General features: G+C 40.0%; 1 protein-coding gene across 3 annotated transcripts in view; it reads left to right on the top strand.

Moving 5' to 3' along the window:
• The first annotated feature begins 7,318 nt into the window (after window positions 1-7,318).
• Window positions 7,319-17,242, top strand: part of GPBP1 (GC-rich promoter binding protein 1) — a 76,968-nt gene continuing 67,044 nt past the window's right edge. The window contains exons 1-2 of one of the 3 annotated variants that reach the window (XM_045493765.1): window positions 7,319-7,666; window positions 8,916-9,888. The gene's annotated coding sequence lies outside the window, so the exon portion shown is untranslated. Of the gene's footprint in view, window positions 7,667-8,915; window positions 9,903-17,242 lie in introns of all 3 variants that reach the window. The other 2 variants (XM_045493755.1, XM_045493747.1) reach the window with 2 other exon arrangements.

Consider the following 17,242-nt stretch of genomic DNA (forward strand, 5'->3'; position numbering starts at 1 on the left):
AAATAACATGTTATTTATGTAATATATATTATGTATTTTTATAAATAATATATTATATATAATTATATATATTATTTATTATTTTATATGACTTATTTTATTTTATATTATTTTGTTTGTATTTTTGTCTCCCTGTTTTTATATTATTTTTGTTTCCTTTCCCTTATGTTCATCTGTTTTGACTCTTAGAGTCTTCATATGATATAAAAACAGGGACAAGGACAAAACATAAGAGACTCTTAAATATGGAGAACAAACAGAGGGTTACTGGAGGGGTTGTGGGAGGGGGTATGGGCTAAATGGGTAAGGGGCATTAAGGAATCTACTCCTGAAATCATTGTTGCACTATATGCTAACTAATTTGGATGTAAATTAAAAAAAAAAATTAAAAAAAAAAAAAGAAGTAAGTGTTGGGGCACCTGGGTGGCTCAGTTGGTTAAGCTTCTGACTTCAGTCTAGGTCATGACCTCTCTCTGGTACTTGAGCTCAAGCCCTGCATCAGGCTCTGTGCTAACAGCTCAGAGCCTGGAGCCTGCTACCGATTCTGTGTCTCTCTCTCTGCCCCTCCCCTGATCACGCTCTGTCTCTGTCTCTGTCTCTCTCTCTCAAAAATAAGTAAAACAGGGGCACCTGGGTGGCTCAGTCAGTTGAGCGTCCGACTTCGGCTCAGATCATGATCTCGCGGTCTGTGATTTCAAGCCCTGCATTGGGCTCTGTCCTGACAGCTCAGAGCCTGGAGCCTATTTCGGATTCTGTGTCTCCTTCTCTCTCTGCCCCTCCCCCGCTCATGCTGTCTCTCTCTCTCTCTGTGTCAAAAACAAATAAACATAAACATTTTTTTTTAAATAAGTAAAACATTAAGAAAAATCAAAGAAGTGTCAATTTTCTCATCAAAAGGGAGAAAATCTTGATAATTTAAATTTATAATCACAGAGAAAACCTTAATAGAATCAGGACTATTTTCTGATGGTAAGAAGGTCAGAAAAGTTGATCAAAAATATAATCATCCTTATTGTGTTAAAAATAAAGAGATCATACAACTAGTATAAACTGTTTTAAATTAGGAAATCAAATCTTACGTTAGGCTTTAAAATGGAATGTAGACAAAATGAAGACTTTTTAAACTATGGGGAATTTTAGAACATACAAAATTAAAAATGGACACAAAACCATATATATGGGGTGCTGGGGTGCCTCAGTTGGTTAAGTTTATGGCTCTTGATACTGACTCAGGTCGTGATCTCATGGTGGTGAGACGGAACCCCATGCTTTAGGCTCTGTGCAGAGCATGGAGCCTGCTTGGGATATTCTCTCTCTCTGTCTCTCGTTCTCTCTCTGCTTTGCCCCTCCCCTGCTCATGCTTTCTCTCAAACAAATAAACAAACAAAGACCACGCAACTCTTGATCTTAGGGTCATGAGCTCAAGCCCCATGCTGGATATAGAGATTACATAAATAAATAAATAAATAAATAAATAAATAAATAAACAAACAAATAAATAAAATTAAGAAAATTATTTTTAAAATGTTTTTATTTTCATTAACCAGTCTTTCCTCCAACCAGGTAGTATTTATGGAGTACTTACCCTGTGCCCAGTTTTGTGCCAGGTTTTGGGGACACAACAGGGAACAAAACAGGTATGGGCTCTTGCCTTACGAAATCCAGTGAGGAGAGGGACCCATTAAATGGATCAGTACAAAATTGTGAAACATGCTAGGCAGAAAGAGTAGCATGCAAATGTATTTTTTTTTATGATACCAAAGAGAAAACCTTTGTGAGTTTCCCATTTTTTCCAAGTTAGGTGGTTGAGCCTCAACTCAGACTGTCTGTCAATCACCAGAGTGTAATAGCAGGACCACAATCTGTAGTCAACAGAGAACAAGAGAGGACCTCTGCACCTAGGCAGTGACCTCAAACAGGTCAGGCTGTGTGGGTGCATGGGAACAGGAGCTGAGTGGGGTATGGATGCTTCAGTCATCTGTCTGCCAGTTATATTTATTGAGGACCTTCTATGGATTGAGCATTGTTTTAGGGACAGGTAATGAATGGAATAAGGGTCTCACCATCTAGAAAGAGGGACACACAGGAGAATAAATAGTGATAGAAGTGAGTGTAAATCCATGTGAGAGTCCAGAGAAGGAAGTTCTGAGCTTTACCTGATTGTGGTTTACTTGAGTGTTATTTGAACAAGGTTTCCAGGTATTAGAAATAAGAATTTGCAAGGCAGAGAGTGGGGAGGAGAAAGGCAATCTAGTTAAAAGGAATAATATTTGCATAGAATGTTTAAGAACAAGGGAAATTCTGAGAACTGCAGTTAGTATGAGGCTAAAACAAAGACTAAAGCTAGGGAGGTGGTACATTGAACAAATATTGGAGACTTTACATCGCGGCTGAAACTTTGCTAATTGCTATGAATAAAGAAGGAAAAGATATAATTTCTGCTTTCAAGGATATTTTGAATTCAGTGGTAGAAATAAGTAAGAAAATTGGCAATAAGAATCTAGGGTAATAAGTGTAGGAAAAATGCTAAGGAAGTTCCTGCACACCCTTTAAGGCTCAAGGTAGAAGTAGGAATGGATAGATAATTAATCAAAGGGGTACGCACAGGATTGTACAATGGGAACACAGAAAAGGGACTTTGGATATAATTTTGAATGATTCAAGGTTTCCTACACAAATATTTCATTATATTCTTCAATTGTTGCAGATCACTGCATAATTAAATTTTATGTATTTTTTTATTTATTTAAAAATTTTTTTTATTTATTATTTTTGAGAGAGAAAGAGACAGACAGAGAGGAAGCAGGGAAGGGGCAGAGAGAGAGGGAGACACAGAATCAGAAGCAGGCTCCAGGTTCTGAGCACTCAGGACAGGGCCCAATGCAGGGCTCGAACACACAGACCACGAAATCATGACCTGAGCTGTAGTTGGCCGCCCAAACTACTGAGCCACCCAGGTGCCCCAAATTTTTTAAAAATAAACTTTATTTTAGAGAGAGAGAGAGAGAGTGAGCTGGGAAGAGGGGCAGAGGGAGAGAGAGAATTTTAAGCAGGTTCCACGCTCAGCCCAATCAGGGCTCCATCCCACTACCCTGGGATCTTGACCCGAGCCAAAATCAAGAGACAGACCCTCAACTAAATAAGCCACCCTGGTGCCCCAGGTAATTAAGTTTTAAACATTAAATTACTATAAAATAGTATATTCAAATAGCACAGCAATGAATAAAATAAAGAATCCTGATTTAATGAACATTAAAGAATTATTTTTTAGGCATCATGATGATGATGAAGCTATACTTTTATCTCTTAACAAAACTTATTGAACATCTCTGACAGTGTATTATATGTCTACCTTATTTTTTTTTAAGAGCTGTATTCTGTTACATCAAAGTGCTTTACTTTTGGTTTTAAGAGACAGCAAGAGAATCTTTTTTTTTTTTTAATATTTATTCATTTTTGAGAGACAGAGAATGAGTGGGGGAGGGGCAGGAAGAGGGAGACACAGAATCCCAAGCAGGCTCCAGGCTCTGAGCTTTCAGCACAGAGCCCAACGTGGGGCTCCAACCCATGAACTGTAAGATCATGACCTGATCTGAAATCAGATGCTTAACCAACTAAGCCACCCAGGTACCCCAATGAGAGAGAGAATCTTAACCAGGCTCCATGCCTGATGTGGGGCTTGATCTCACAAGTGACCAGATCATGACCTGAGCTGAAATCACGAATTGGATACTTAACCAACTGAGCTACCCAGAAACCCTTTTACCTTAGTTTTTTTCACCAGTATTCTGTTGGCAGATATTAGGTTTCTTAGTTTTCTGTTACAAATAAGTTGGAAATGTTTATATATCACTGTATATTTGGGCTAACATTAATTTGGAGCAAGTTATTTAATCTCTTTGTGGCTGATATCTATAACATCATTGAGAGAATTATCAAATTAATTTAATTAAACTCTCTTGCACAGAGCCAAAGAAATGTTCTCCTGAACTACTATGTTATATTTATTAATAAACTAACTATGTGTTAAATCCTTTTAGCTTTCAGTAAATGAATAAAATAAAATAATGGAAAACATGCTGGTTGGAGACAGGTTCTTGTATTTAATTGTTCAATTTGCTTTTTAAAAACTGATTAGAAAAGTAACATAACCTCTTATCAAGTCTAAATAATAAAAATAAAGATCCTCTATTATTCTGCCACCTAGAACTAAGCACAGTCAACATTTTTGTAATATTCAGTCAGATTTTCTCATTTGGTACATACTTTATTTTGCCAAAAATGGGACATTAGTTTTATAATCTACCTTTTCTCTTTCTTTCTTTCTGTATTACTACCTTTTATTTTTCTTATTGGTATGCTGTGAATAAAAACGTTTTTTGGATGGTAGGCTGTGAAATTTATTTCATATGACCATTAAAAAATGTTTGTTTATTTATTTTGGTGGGGGGGAGGGCAGAGTGAGAGAGAGAGAATCCCAAGCAGGGTCCACCCTCAACTCTGAGCCCCAGTCCAACTCGGGGCTTGATCTCATGACCATGAGATCATCACCTGAGCTGATATCAAGAGTCAGATGCCTAAGTTACTGAGCCACCCAAGCGGCCCCTATCCCCCACCCCCTTTTCCTTCCACAAAAAAGCACATCATCATGTTTGTTTGTTTATTTTTAAGTAATCTCTATACCCAGTGTGGGGTTTGAACTCATCCAAAGATCAAGAGTTGCATGCTCTACTGACTGAGCCATTCAGATGGCCCTACACTATCCTTTTTAATGGCTTTGTATTCTATACATGGTTGTCCATAATTTATTTACTTAGTCTCTTTATTTATAGGAACTTCAGTTGTTTCCAATTTTTTTTGTAGTTATAAGCAATTTATCACAGTATCTTTATAAATTGTTGGAAACCTTTCCCATTATTTTATTAAAATTGATTCTAAGATGTAGAATAGCTGGGCAAAGTGTATCTTTAAAAAAATTTTTTTTAAATGTTTATTCATTTTTGAGAGAAAGAGAGCTGGGGAGCGGCAGAGAGAGAGGCAGACATAGAATCCAAAGCCTGGATGTGAGGCTGGAACCCATGAACCTTGAGATCATGACCAGAGCCAAAGTCAGAAGCTTAACTGACTGAGCCACCCAGGCAGCCTAGCGCAAAGTGTATCTTAAAGATTTTTTTTTTTAAATGAAAGCCAAACTATCTTCCAGAAATGCTGTATAGATTTTGATTCTTGATATGTTTAATGCAATTATGGTTATCTATTCCTTATATCCTCATCTAGGTTTTATTCTTTTAATGTCATTGCCAATCTAATAGGTGAAAAGTAGTATCTCATTGTTAGCTTTATTTTCATTTTAATGATTTCTAGTGAGGTAGAGTATCTTTCCTTTAAAAAATTTTTTTCTTAACATTTATTTATTTTTGAGAGAGAGAGACAGAAGGAGAGACACAGAGTGCAGGTGGGGGAGATGCAAAGAGAGGGGGAGACACAGAATCCTAAGTAGGCTCCAGGCTCTGAGCTGTCAGTACAGACCCAGACACGGCACTCAATTCCATGAACCGTGACACCATGACCTGAGCCAAAGTCAGACGCTTAACCAACTGAACCCCCCAGGCGTCCCAGAACATATTTTCTTATAATTTCTGACACACACATTACCAACTTGTTTTTGTCCTTTGACTTGCTAAGAGTTAGTATAGTTATCTTTCATGATTTGTAAAAGCTCTTGATATGTAAATATAATATTATCAGATATTAAGGTAGTGACTATGTATGTACAATTAAATATTAAGCAGTTTGTCATAGATTACAATTGTTTCTCCATTTTATTTTTCAACTTTATGTCTTCTGTCATAGGACAGGCAATTTGTGGGTGTTCTATCATCAATTTTTTCTGTTGTTTTTACTTATACTGAAGCGGTGTAGTGTAAAGAATATGGATTAAGACTTTAGCAAATTTTAGAGGTACAGCCAAGCTGGTGGCGCTCAGCTTCCATGTACCGCAAGCTTAAACGTTACTTAACCTGAACCAGTTTTCCTCAACTGCAAAACGTGGCAAATAACACCCATTTCATAAGCTGGTATAAAGACAAAGTGCCTGGCACAGATAAGATATACAGCATGTGTTAATTGTCTTTTCTTTGCTCTCGGTAAGGTATTAATTGCCCAAAGTGTCTATTTCCCCGATGCAAACTAAACAAGAAGGTTGGGAGGTGAAATTTTTGTTGAATTTACATTCAAACATTTTTTCAGGGAGCTTTTAGAAGCCGTCCATTAAACTACAAATCCCATAATGCATATAAAAGGACTATAAAGTTACTGTGTACGAAGGCTTTGTGGCTTGGGGGAGTGCGGAGAGCCAAGGACTTAATGACTGGAATTTCTCTGGTTGAGACACCTCCCTTAACATTTTCCCTTCAACACATGTGATTACTTTCATTCCTCTTAGAAAGCTAACTTAACAGGTTTCAAAGTAAGCCTCCTGTTACAAAGGGGGAAAGTATCGCAATTAGATAACTGTGAATACCATTAAATTCATTAAAAAAAAAATTGTGTGGGGTGTGCCGGCCAGAGACAGTGTTGAAATAATTCTCACCTCATGTAGACTTAGCAGAAGGAAAAATGATTAGCACGATTACATCTAGTAGCCATTTTTACCCTTTAAGAATCTGAGCTTAGTACCCACCGAGTTAGTACCGTTTCTTCAGCCACTGGACTCCGGTACAAATTGTTTATGTCTGACACACTCATATTTGCATTCGATGATGGATCCATTGCTTCAGGGCGCCCAATTAGCCCTGTGCCTGCACCACCAGCGTTCCGCCCGCGCAGGGCTGTGTACAGGCAAGCATGTGATCTCCCTTCCGCCCAGGCCCGAGCGCGGTACCAGGCGAGGGGCGCGCGCCGCGGCTCCTCTGAGCGTCCAGCCCGGTAAGACGCCGTTGCGCGCGCCACTACAGCTCGTGCGGCCGCTTCCCGGCTCAGCCTTCTCCCCTCACCCGCTCGGTGGCCCCACCATCACAGCCTCCGGGGCGGCCCCGGGTGGGGGAGGGGTGGGAGGAGGGGCTCCTCAGGGAGCGGCGGGGAATTCCCCCTTCCACCGAACGTTCCCGATTGTTCACCGTCCTCACGTCAGCAGCAGGGGGTAATCCCCGACTCCAGCTGCTCTTGACGTCACTGCGCGGAGCCACCGCCCCCCACGCGCCCCTACCTCCGGGGCTTCCTCGACGCCCCGCCCCCAGACGTAGCCACGCCCCATTCCCCTCCCCCCAGCCGCCCCACGTAGAGGGCGGAGCGTCTTCGGCCGGGGCGTGAGCGGTTGCTTGGGCCAGAAGGTTCTCTGGTGGAGGCGCTCCTCCTGCTGCCCCGCCCAGTAGGTTCGTTCGCAGCGCTTCTTCCACACCCTTTCTCCCTCCTCCTTCTCCTCGCCCCGCCTTTTCCCTCCCTTCTCTTCAACCCGTCTAGTTCCTTCCCCGCCTCGCCACCTTCCACGATCTCGCGAGACTTGACCCAGAACATTGCGGATCGGGTCGGCGCCATTTTGGGACTGAGACTGGTTGTGGGGGAGGGAAAAGCGGCAAAAGGGGATTATTCAAAGTACCGAAAACCTTCTCCCGGGATCGAACGCAGCGGCACCCCCAGGCCAGGGGCACCTCTGGTGTGGCAGAAGGTAACACCGTCTTCCGTGCTCCGTGCTGGAGTCTGGGGGAGGAAGGGGGTGCCCGTGTCGGCGTTGGGGTTTGAGGGGTCGGGAGCGGCGTTGGCGGCGCGAGGTGTGAGGCTGCCCTCGGACGCGGTGTGGGGGGTGGAGGAGAGCAAGGAGGGAGACGGAAAGACGGCGCCGAGAGGCCTCTATATATTTACTGGGCCCCTGTGAGGCGGGGGTGGCGGTTGTGGCGAGGGGGTGGGTGGTTGAGGCTTGGTGGCCGGGGGGATGTTTGGCGGAGGCTCAGAACGGGTCCGACGCCCTCCGTGCTCGGTCTTCCTTCCTCCGGCCTCTCGCACACGCCCGCCTCCTTTGGCACTACTGCTCCTCTTAGCTGAGGGAGTCGAGGCCGAGTTGTGGCCTTCGGTTGTTTTCTTCAGTAGCGCGCCCGCTTTCCGCTTCTCCCGGGTCTTTGGCACTAGGTATGTACTGAGTCCAGTGCTACCATGTCCCCCCGAGTCCTGTGGGGCCTGAAGGGACCTATTCTGTTTTTGGAGAGAACCACTCTTAACGTGATTTACGAGAAGGGTTGGGTACCTACCACCCCCTCAGTGTTGGGAGAAACCTGTTTTCTTAATTCAAGGAAATGGGGACCGACACGTTTCTCCCACAGTTGCCCTCAGAAGCCAGGGAAGTCTCACCCTCAGGCGAGTTTAAGGAATGTTCATATCCCGTTTCTCACCCACCTACTTTCTACCCTTAATGGGGAAATGTGTCTTCTTTTAGACCTTCTAATTTGGAGGGCGCGTCTTTCCTTTTACATTCCTTATTCTCTTAAGTTGCATTTACTAATGCCCCATGGCACCACACCTGCCTGTTCGTTTTTCTTCGGTAGCGTGAATTGAAAATATGGAAGATCTTTTATAAGATTGTGTGGCAGTTTCATAGTTTTAATTTTTACTCCCAAAGTGTGGGGAAGGTTTGTTTATATAATCCCCCTGTATTATATCCGCACCCCCTTCCCAGTTGAAATCACTCCTTGTGTTCTGTAACATCATCTCCCACCTTTTCCTCTCTTATTCTAAAGTCTTTTTAATACATTAAAGTGTTTTTGGGCGCTTGCTTGGGCAAAGCCTTTTTTTAGATCCCAGTAGAATTGGATAGAGGTGAATTTCTCTCTAGAAGTAGGCTTCTTCAAGATGGGGGTTAATTTTTTGCTCAAAATTAAAATTCAGTGTGTAATTTTTTTTTTTTTTTTTTGTAACTTTTACAGGTGATTGAATTACCCATTTGTGAAGATCATCTTCTAGGTTTTGTGTTAAAAGGCCCCGGATATTTGAAGTGGCCATTTTGGGATTACAATATCTTTGGATAATTTTGCCCCAGAAGTTTATTAAAAGTGGCAAGAATCATCTCTGAAGTGATTTTATAGTAGTGAACAGTTCTGCAAGCTACTTAAAGAGACCCAGTCATTTCTTCAGTATTTTGGTTCAAACGGATTATATAACTGGTTAAATTATTTCAGCTGGTGGTATTTTTTTTTGCCCCTTCCCCCCCACCCCCACCCTTCTCCTGTAGTTGGTGTTCTTCAGCCAAAACTATAAGATATGTTTGATTTGTGTACTAAGTAGTTTCGGCAGTTTCAAATTACTGTTTGAGTACTGCTGAAGTTTCATGGCATTTTATTTTTACCTTTATTAAAAGTTTTAGGAATTTTTGACCTCAGCTATTTTCATGTCACAATGGGACAGCTTTTCTAAATGAAGACGTTGAAAGAATACAGAGTTTTTTTCCTTTTATCTTTTATTTACGTGGAAATTTAAGATGTTGCAGTTTTCCAGCAGCATGGTAGTATTGAGATAGCTATGTGTCTCTCTTTGTGTTGATGTTTAGGAATGTTCTTCAGATGTGAAATTTTCTTTTTGTTTTTGCTTTTTGGCTCATAAATTGGATATTTCATCTGGAGCGGATAAGTACAACAGTGACACGTACATGGAATAATAACGAAGACTTTAAAATCTTAAATCCAAGGAACTTGGCTAATTCTGGAGATAGCCGTATGAAAACTTTAAGACAGAAGTATGGGTAGCTGACTTGAAGTAACTCTATGTCAAATAGTCATAGGTTAAGTATCTTCAAAGAACTTGGATATTATTTCAGAGGATACAAAATAAAAAAACAAACTGGAAAACATAAAGATTACAGAGAAAAACCCAACACCTTCCTGTGCAGTCCTGTTGGAATTTGTAAGTATTAAATGGTGAGCAAATCAAGAGTTCATTTGTAAATTAATGAGTCAAGTTTATCCTATGTTGGAAGACTTTGTTTCTTGGAATTATACTGCTTGGCTTAGTTTCCTGGACAGTCTGTAAAGTACTGTTAAGTAAATTGAAATGAAGAAAGAGTTAAGATTTAAGAATATTTCGGATCAAACAGTCCACATTTTACATTTTTGTGCTCCGAAAGTAAAAAAAAAAAACCCAAAAATCCTTATGATTAGTATTCATCTTAATTTTTATGGATTCATAGATTGTTAAAAAGGCGGGAAAAATGTTTCATGAGTCTTTCCAGCCAGTTTATTTTTTTTATTTTTTTTAATCTTTATTTTTGAGAGAGAGAGAGAGAGAGAGAGACAGAACCTGAAGCAGGTTCCAGGCTCTGAGCTGTCACCACAGAGCCCGACTTGGGGCTCAAACCAGTGGACCATGAGATCATGACCTGAGCTGAAGTCCGATGCTTAACCAACTGAGCCACCCAGGCACCCCTAGTTTACTTTCTTAGTGTGAGTTTAGACTGCTTTCTAAAGGCAATTTTGTGTTACAGTTTAGTTAGGTAGTTTAAATTATAACATAGGGCTTGGTTTTTAAACCTGATATTTCATAATCATTCATAATTCTTTTAAATAACTGATTTCCTTTTCGGAAGTTTATGCTGGCTTATGTTTATAAACACAGCTTTTTTAAAAAATTGGAAATATTGCTGTAATAGAGATCTTCTGACAAATGAGAATTCTGATTTAATAATTGTTATATTTTTCAGAATTGAATAATAGTACTTTGTTACCGTATAATTTCTCAGTCTATTCTAGGCATAGGAGTGTCTTTAAAAATTTATTAAAATACATTTTTTAGATAGTTACTACTAGTGAATATAATAAAACTAGAGTTTATTTCTTTTAATTAATTTTCTGAGATAAAAGATTGTAATTTTGAACATTTTGCCAAGATGGCCTTACAAGTTGTCAGTACTTCAGTTATTTCAAAACTTTTTTGCTTTGCTCTTGAATCCTTTTATCTTACTTAGAGCAGAAGAGGTAGTAGAGTCCAAAAGAATGGAAGTATCCAAATATAGCATTTATTTTCTGATCTAAAATTGAGATTAGAGTTCATTAATTTTATTAAAATAGACTGGGTTAGTTGTGTTTTCTCCGTCAGTGCTATGTAGTACTTTTAATTGAGCTTCCACCTTGATTTATGTAAAAAAAGTGGCAAGACCATTCTCCACACCTTTTCACTTCAGATTGCCTGCTATTTTATTCATTTCTCAATTTAATGACTTTTCAAGTAATTTGTCTAAGAATATATATCTTAAATGAGATTAAAAAGTTGAACTGCGGGGCGCCTGGATGGCTCAGTTGGGTAAGTGGCTGACTTCGGCCCAGGTTGAGATCTCATAGTTCTGGGGTTCAGGCCCCCCATCGGGCTCTGTGCTGACAGCTCAGAGCCTGGAGCCTGCTTCGGATTCTGTACCTCTCTCTCTGTCTCCCTCTCAAAATTACATAAACATTAAAAAAAAAAAATGTTGAACTGGAAGGGCACTTGGGATGCTCAGTCGGTTAGCACCTCACTCTTGATTTTGGCTCAGGTCATGATCTTCGGGTTTGTGGGATTGAGCCCCAGTGTGGTTCTGTGCTGACAGCACAGAGCCTGCTTGGGATTCTCTTCTGCCTCTCTGCCCCTCTCTGGCTTGCACGCGGGCTTTCTCTCTTTCAAAATAAAATAAACCTTTAAAAAAAAAAGTTGAACTGGTAATTATTTTTTTTTCGTGGAAAAGAACAACATTATTTGTGATTATCTTCCTTTAAATTATTCCTATGGATGTTACCTGAAAGCCTTGGTGTCAGGATAAAACTAACTCCAGAGTCAGGGTTTTTAACAATTAACTTTAATCTTTGAATGGTCTGACGTTGGTGAACTTTGCTTACAGCAGTTGTTCAAGGACATATTTACTTACTTGAACGTCTTGATAAATATTTTATTATATTCTTGGCATTGAGTAGATAGCAATACTAATTGGAACAATTGCTGGGCTGCTCCCCCTACCCTCTTAGTACCTCTTTTGAGCCTCTTTTTCTCCCCTACTCTATTGTTTTTTTTTTAAAATCTTTGCCTAGACTATAGACATAAGAAATAATCTAGTAATACTTACAGATGATGATAGTGTCACATATTCTGTATAATAAACATATTTACCTAGTATACCTTAACCTTAGAATAATTCTGTGAAGAAAGTGCTGTTACAGTGGTATAGGTAAGAAAATTAAGATTTAGAAAGACTGAAACTTGGAGAAAGTTACTTGGTTAGGACCACAGTTACGTAGGAGTCTGGGCCAAATCTCTCAGGTCTGACTGGAGGGCTCCACACTCAGTTACCGTGCTACACTATAAATGCTAATTTGAGCATTATCCATGATATTTTTGTTTCTTCTCTTATACTGCTTCTCTTTGGTTAATATTGACTACTAGTGGCATTTGGAATTAAGCTAAAAGGTAGAAGAGAAAATATTGTTCGTATTGCTGTTTGTTAGTAACTGGTAAAATTTTGGTTAGCCAAAAATTAAAATGTGGTTTCAGGTTTTGTTCATGTCTTACACACCCATAGCTTCTTTGTACGGGTATGAAGCTAAATTCATTTTAGCTTTGTTGTACTTTTTCTCTGGTTTTGAACTGAGATTAGTCCATGAATTTTTGTGCTTAAAGTTCCTGACGCTTGAGAATTGATGAAGGGAAGAATAGTAGGGAAATAAAAGGAATGGAAAATAATAGGGAAAGAACAAGAGTGAGCAGAAGAAAGAAAAAAATGAAATTTAGAGAGTTACAGAGGAATAAAGATGGGAACCTCTAGTCTGAAAGTGAAATTAGCAATTGAGGATAGAACCTAAACTCCAGGCCAGGGGCCCCTGGGTGGCTTAGTTGGTTGAGGGTCCCACTCTTGATTTCTCCTCAGGTTATGATCCCAGGGTGGGTCATGGGATTGAGCCCTGTGTTGGGCTCAGTGCTGAGTGTTGGAGTGGGCTTGAGATTCTCTCTCTGTCTCCTTCTGCCGCTCTCCCTCACGCTCTCTTTAAAAGAAAAAACAAAACCAGTAACATAAACCCAAGCAGGATCATCTAATTGTCTTTGACCTAACCACCTTTTCTGTTTAATTTTTTACAAAAACGTTAAGGTAACCATTTAGATCCAGGTAAGGGTAGTGATGTAGAAAAAGAGAAATGGCTGGGAGTTAAAAGAGATTTTTGGTTTAGGGATTGGAAAATTTAGAAAAGAGCCTATGTGACCTTGTATATTTACCTAATCTCTTTGGTGTTAGTGTTTTCATAAAACTGATGACAATAATATATGAAGGCTTTTTGTTAATGGAGAAGCATAATCTATAAAGTTTTATTCTAATTCCAATATTTTAAGATTCTGAGTGTTAACATGTCAAATCAGTATTTGTCATAGTCTGAAGTTATTTCTTCTTTCAAGTTTATTTGTTTATTTTGAGAGAGGGAGAGAGTGCCAGCAGGGGAGGGCCAAGAGAGAGTGGGAGAGAATCCCAAGCCATTTCCATACTTAGAGGGTCTCTCTCTATCCTACAACCCAGGAGCTGAGCTGACATCAAGAGTTGGGTGCTTAACCCACTGAGCCACTCAGGTGCCCCTGCAGTTTCATTTATTATCCTAGCTTGGCCTTTGAATAAGAAGGTAATCGTACTATCTCATTTCTTTGCCTTTTAGTTCCATTCTCTTTTTTCCCGTAGTCTCTCCATGGCCAGATAATTCTACCTAAAGTAGGGCTCTTTGTTTTGTTATCTCACTAGCCTTTAAGGCGATGGATTTGACATATTTAGGAAGAGCAGGTTGGAAAGAGATTTGTTCACTGTCCCCTTCTCCCTTTTATAAATGTTTTATATAGCAGGATTTCCTAAAAATTTTTTTGGGTGGGGGGGGCAGCTACATATGTGGGTGTGGGAGACTGTGGTTTGAGAACTGCCTAAAATTGATTATTTTGGGGGTGCTTAAATATTTTTTCTCAGGAGCGGGTCCATTGCTTTGAGCAGGACTCTCATTAGAAATGGAATGTTAGAATTACTGATAAACCTTTGGTGGTTTGATTTTCAGTTTTACCTGCTTGCTTTTCTCCTTTTTGTTAGCTGCTACACCCAGCAGAATAGTTAGAGGCTTTTGCTCTATGTCTTTTCAAGTAATTACTAGTTTCTGCATCTTTTTATACAAGGTATCCCATTCTTTTTCTTGTTCTTGAGTCATCTTTGTGTTCACAGCTTTGGTGAGTGTAGTGTTTTGGTGTTTTATTTTCTGCCCTTTAATTCAGTTTACAGATTATATTTTTTGAAACCGTATTTAAAAGTTTTTTTCAGGGGCGCCTGGGTGGCTCGGACGGTTAAGCGTCCGACTTCGGCTCAGGGTCCGTGAGTTCGAGCCTCGCGTCGGGCTCTGTGCTGACCGCTCAGAGCCTGGAGCCTGTTTCAGATTCTGTGTCTCCCTCTCTTTCTGCCCCTCCCTTGTTCACGCTCTGTCTCTCTCTGTCTCAAAAATAAATAAACGTTAAAAAAAAAATTAAAAAAAAATAAAAGTTTTTTTCAGGCTTATTTTTTAGCAAGAAAGTTTTAAAATTGTAGTTAAATACGTTGTGTTTCCTTTGAAACTCAGAACTTGCAAATACCCTTTAAGAAATTCTTAAACTGAAAATTGTCAGAAAGTTATACATATACATATTAGTAAAAGAAATTAGTTGGTTTTTCAGTGAATGTAAATATTTTAATGAAGGAGCTTTAAAAAATAAAAATTGTTACTATCTCACATGATTTCTGTGGGTGAGAAATTTGGCAACAGTTGAGCTGAGTGATTCTGACTCCCTCTAGGTCTGAATCTAAAATCTACATCAATATGGTAACCAGGGCTGCAGTTATTTGAAGGCTTGACTGGGGCTGGATGATCTTCTTCCAAGATGGTGTACTCATTGGCCTGGCAGGTTGATGCTGGCTCTTACCTGGAGGATTCAGTTCCTTACCGTACATGGATCTCCATGGAGCTCTTTTGAGTGTCTTCTACGGTTTCTTTTTTTCTTTTTTCTCTCTTTTTTTTTTAAAGTAATCTCTAGGGGTGCCTGGGTGGCTCAGTCGGTTGGACATCCAACTTCGGCTCAGGTCATGATCTCGCGGTCCGTGAGTTCGAGCCCCATGTCGGGCTCTGTGCTGACAGCTCAGAGCCTGCAGCCTGTTTCAGATTCTTTGTCTCGCTCTCTCTATGACCTTCCCCCACTCATGCTCTGTCTCAAAAATGAATAAATGTTAAAAAAAAAAAATTTTAAAAAATAATAAAGTAATCTCTACACTCAACTTGGGGCTCGAACTCACAACCCCAAGATCAGAAGTCCAGTGTTCCACCAGCTGAGCCAGCCAAGTGCCCTTCCTCCTTAAGTTTCTTTAAATGTGGCAGCTGCAGTTTGTAGAGCAAGTCATCTGAGAAGAGAGATAGGTAGAAAGCACAGTACCTTTTAGGACCCATTCCAGAAGTCATTTCTGCCACATTCTTTTCGTTAAAAGCAAGTTATTAAGTCTAGCCCTCAATCAAGGGAGGGTAGTTAGGCTTCATCTTTTTTCAAAAGAATTTCTGGGCATACTTAAAAACCACAATAGGAGGTAATATTTCACAACCACTAGTTGTCGGCTTAATTGGAATTAGGCAAAGTCGGAGCGAAAGTCTTAGCTAAGTATAGGTAGGTTGGGCTATTATAAGTTTAGAGAAAATATATTCTAAATTTAGGAGACTTAAATCTTTCTACTTTTTAGCCATGATATGAGATTTGGAAGTAAGGGTTTTTTTCCCCCGCCTTCATACTAATCTTCCAGTCATTGTAATGAGGGATAACTTTTTTTTTTTTTAAATCCTGGCAAAAAAACCATAAGGTTTACCAATTTAGCCATTTTTGAGTGTATAAGTGGCATTGAGTACCTTCACATTGTTGTGGATTCTTCATCTCCAGAACTTTTTTCATCTTCCCAAACTGATATTCGTTGTACCCATTAAACATTAACTTTGCATTTTTCCCTGTCTGTAGCCCCTGGCAATCACCATTCTACTTTGTATCTCTATGAATTAGGCTACACTAGGTACTTAGTATAAGTGGATTTGTGCATATTTGTTGTTTTGTCATTGCTTTATTGTACTTTGTGTAATGTCTTCGAGGTTCATCCATGTTGTAGCATGTGGTAGAATCAATTTCCTTCCTTTTTAAGACGAAAGAATAATCCATTGTATGTATGTATCAAGTTTTGTTTACCCATCATCTGTAAATCGACACTTTAGTTGTTTCTGCCTTTCTGAAATCATGAATAATGCTGCTGTGAAAGAGAGTGTACAAATTATTGTGTGAATCCCTATTTTTTTTTTTTTTTAAATCTTTGATTTTAATCCTTTTGGATATATACCCAGAAGTGGAATTGCTGGTTCGTATGGTAATTATATTTTTAATTCTTTGAGGAGCCCCCATAGTGTTTTCCATAGTGATTGCACCATTTTTTGTTCCTACCAGCCGTGCACATGGGTTTCCAGTTTATCCATATTCTTTGCAACATTTGTTTTCTGTGTTTTTGATAATAGCCATCTTAGTGGTTGTGATGTATCTGTGGTTTTGATGTGCATTTCCCTAATAATTACTGATGTCTTCTCATTTGCTTATTGGCCGTTTTTTTTCTTTTTTTTTTTTTTTTTTAACGTTTATTTATTTTTGAGACAGAGACAGAGCATGAACGGGGGAGGGTCAGAGAGAGGGAGACACAGAATCTGAAACAGGCTCCAGGCTCTGAGCTGTCAGCACAGAGCCCGACACGGGGCTCGAACTCACGGACCGTGAGATAATGACCTGAGCCGAAGTTGGCCGCTTAACCGACTGAGCCACCCAGGCGCCCCACTTATTGGCCGTGTTTTAAAAAGTTTATTTATTTTGAGAGAGAGCATGTGTGTGGGTAGGGACAGAGAGAGTTGGACAGTCCCAAAGAGGCTCCATGGTGGTAGTGTGTAGCCAGAGGCAGGGCTCATTCTCACAAACTGTGAGATCAGGGGCGCCTGGGTGGCGCAGTCGGTTAAGCGTCCGACTTCAGCCAGGTCACGATCTCGCGGTCCGTGAGTTCGAGCCCCGCGTCGGGCTCTGGGCTGATGGCTCAGAGCCTGGAGCCTGTTTCCGATTCTGTGTCTCCCTCTCTCTCTGCCCCTCCCCCGTTCATGCTCTGTCTCTCTCTGTCCCAAAAATAAATGAACGTTGGAAAAAAAAAAAAAAAAAAAATTAAAAAAAAAAAAAAAAAAACAAACAAACTGTG

This window comes from Leopardus geoffroyi, chromosome A1, assembly GCF_018350155.1.
Source record: "Leopardus geoffroyi isolate Oge1 chromosome A1, O.geoffroyi_Oge1_pat1.0, whole genome shotgun sequence".
In the NCBI taxonomy this organism is placed as follows: Eukaryota; Metazoa; Chordata; class Mammalia; order Carnivora; family Felidae; genus Leopardus; species Leopardus geoffroyi.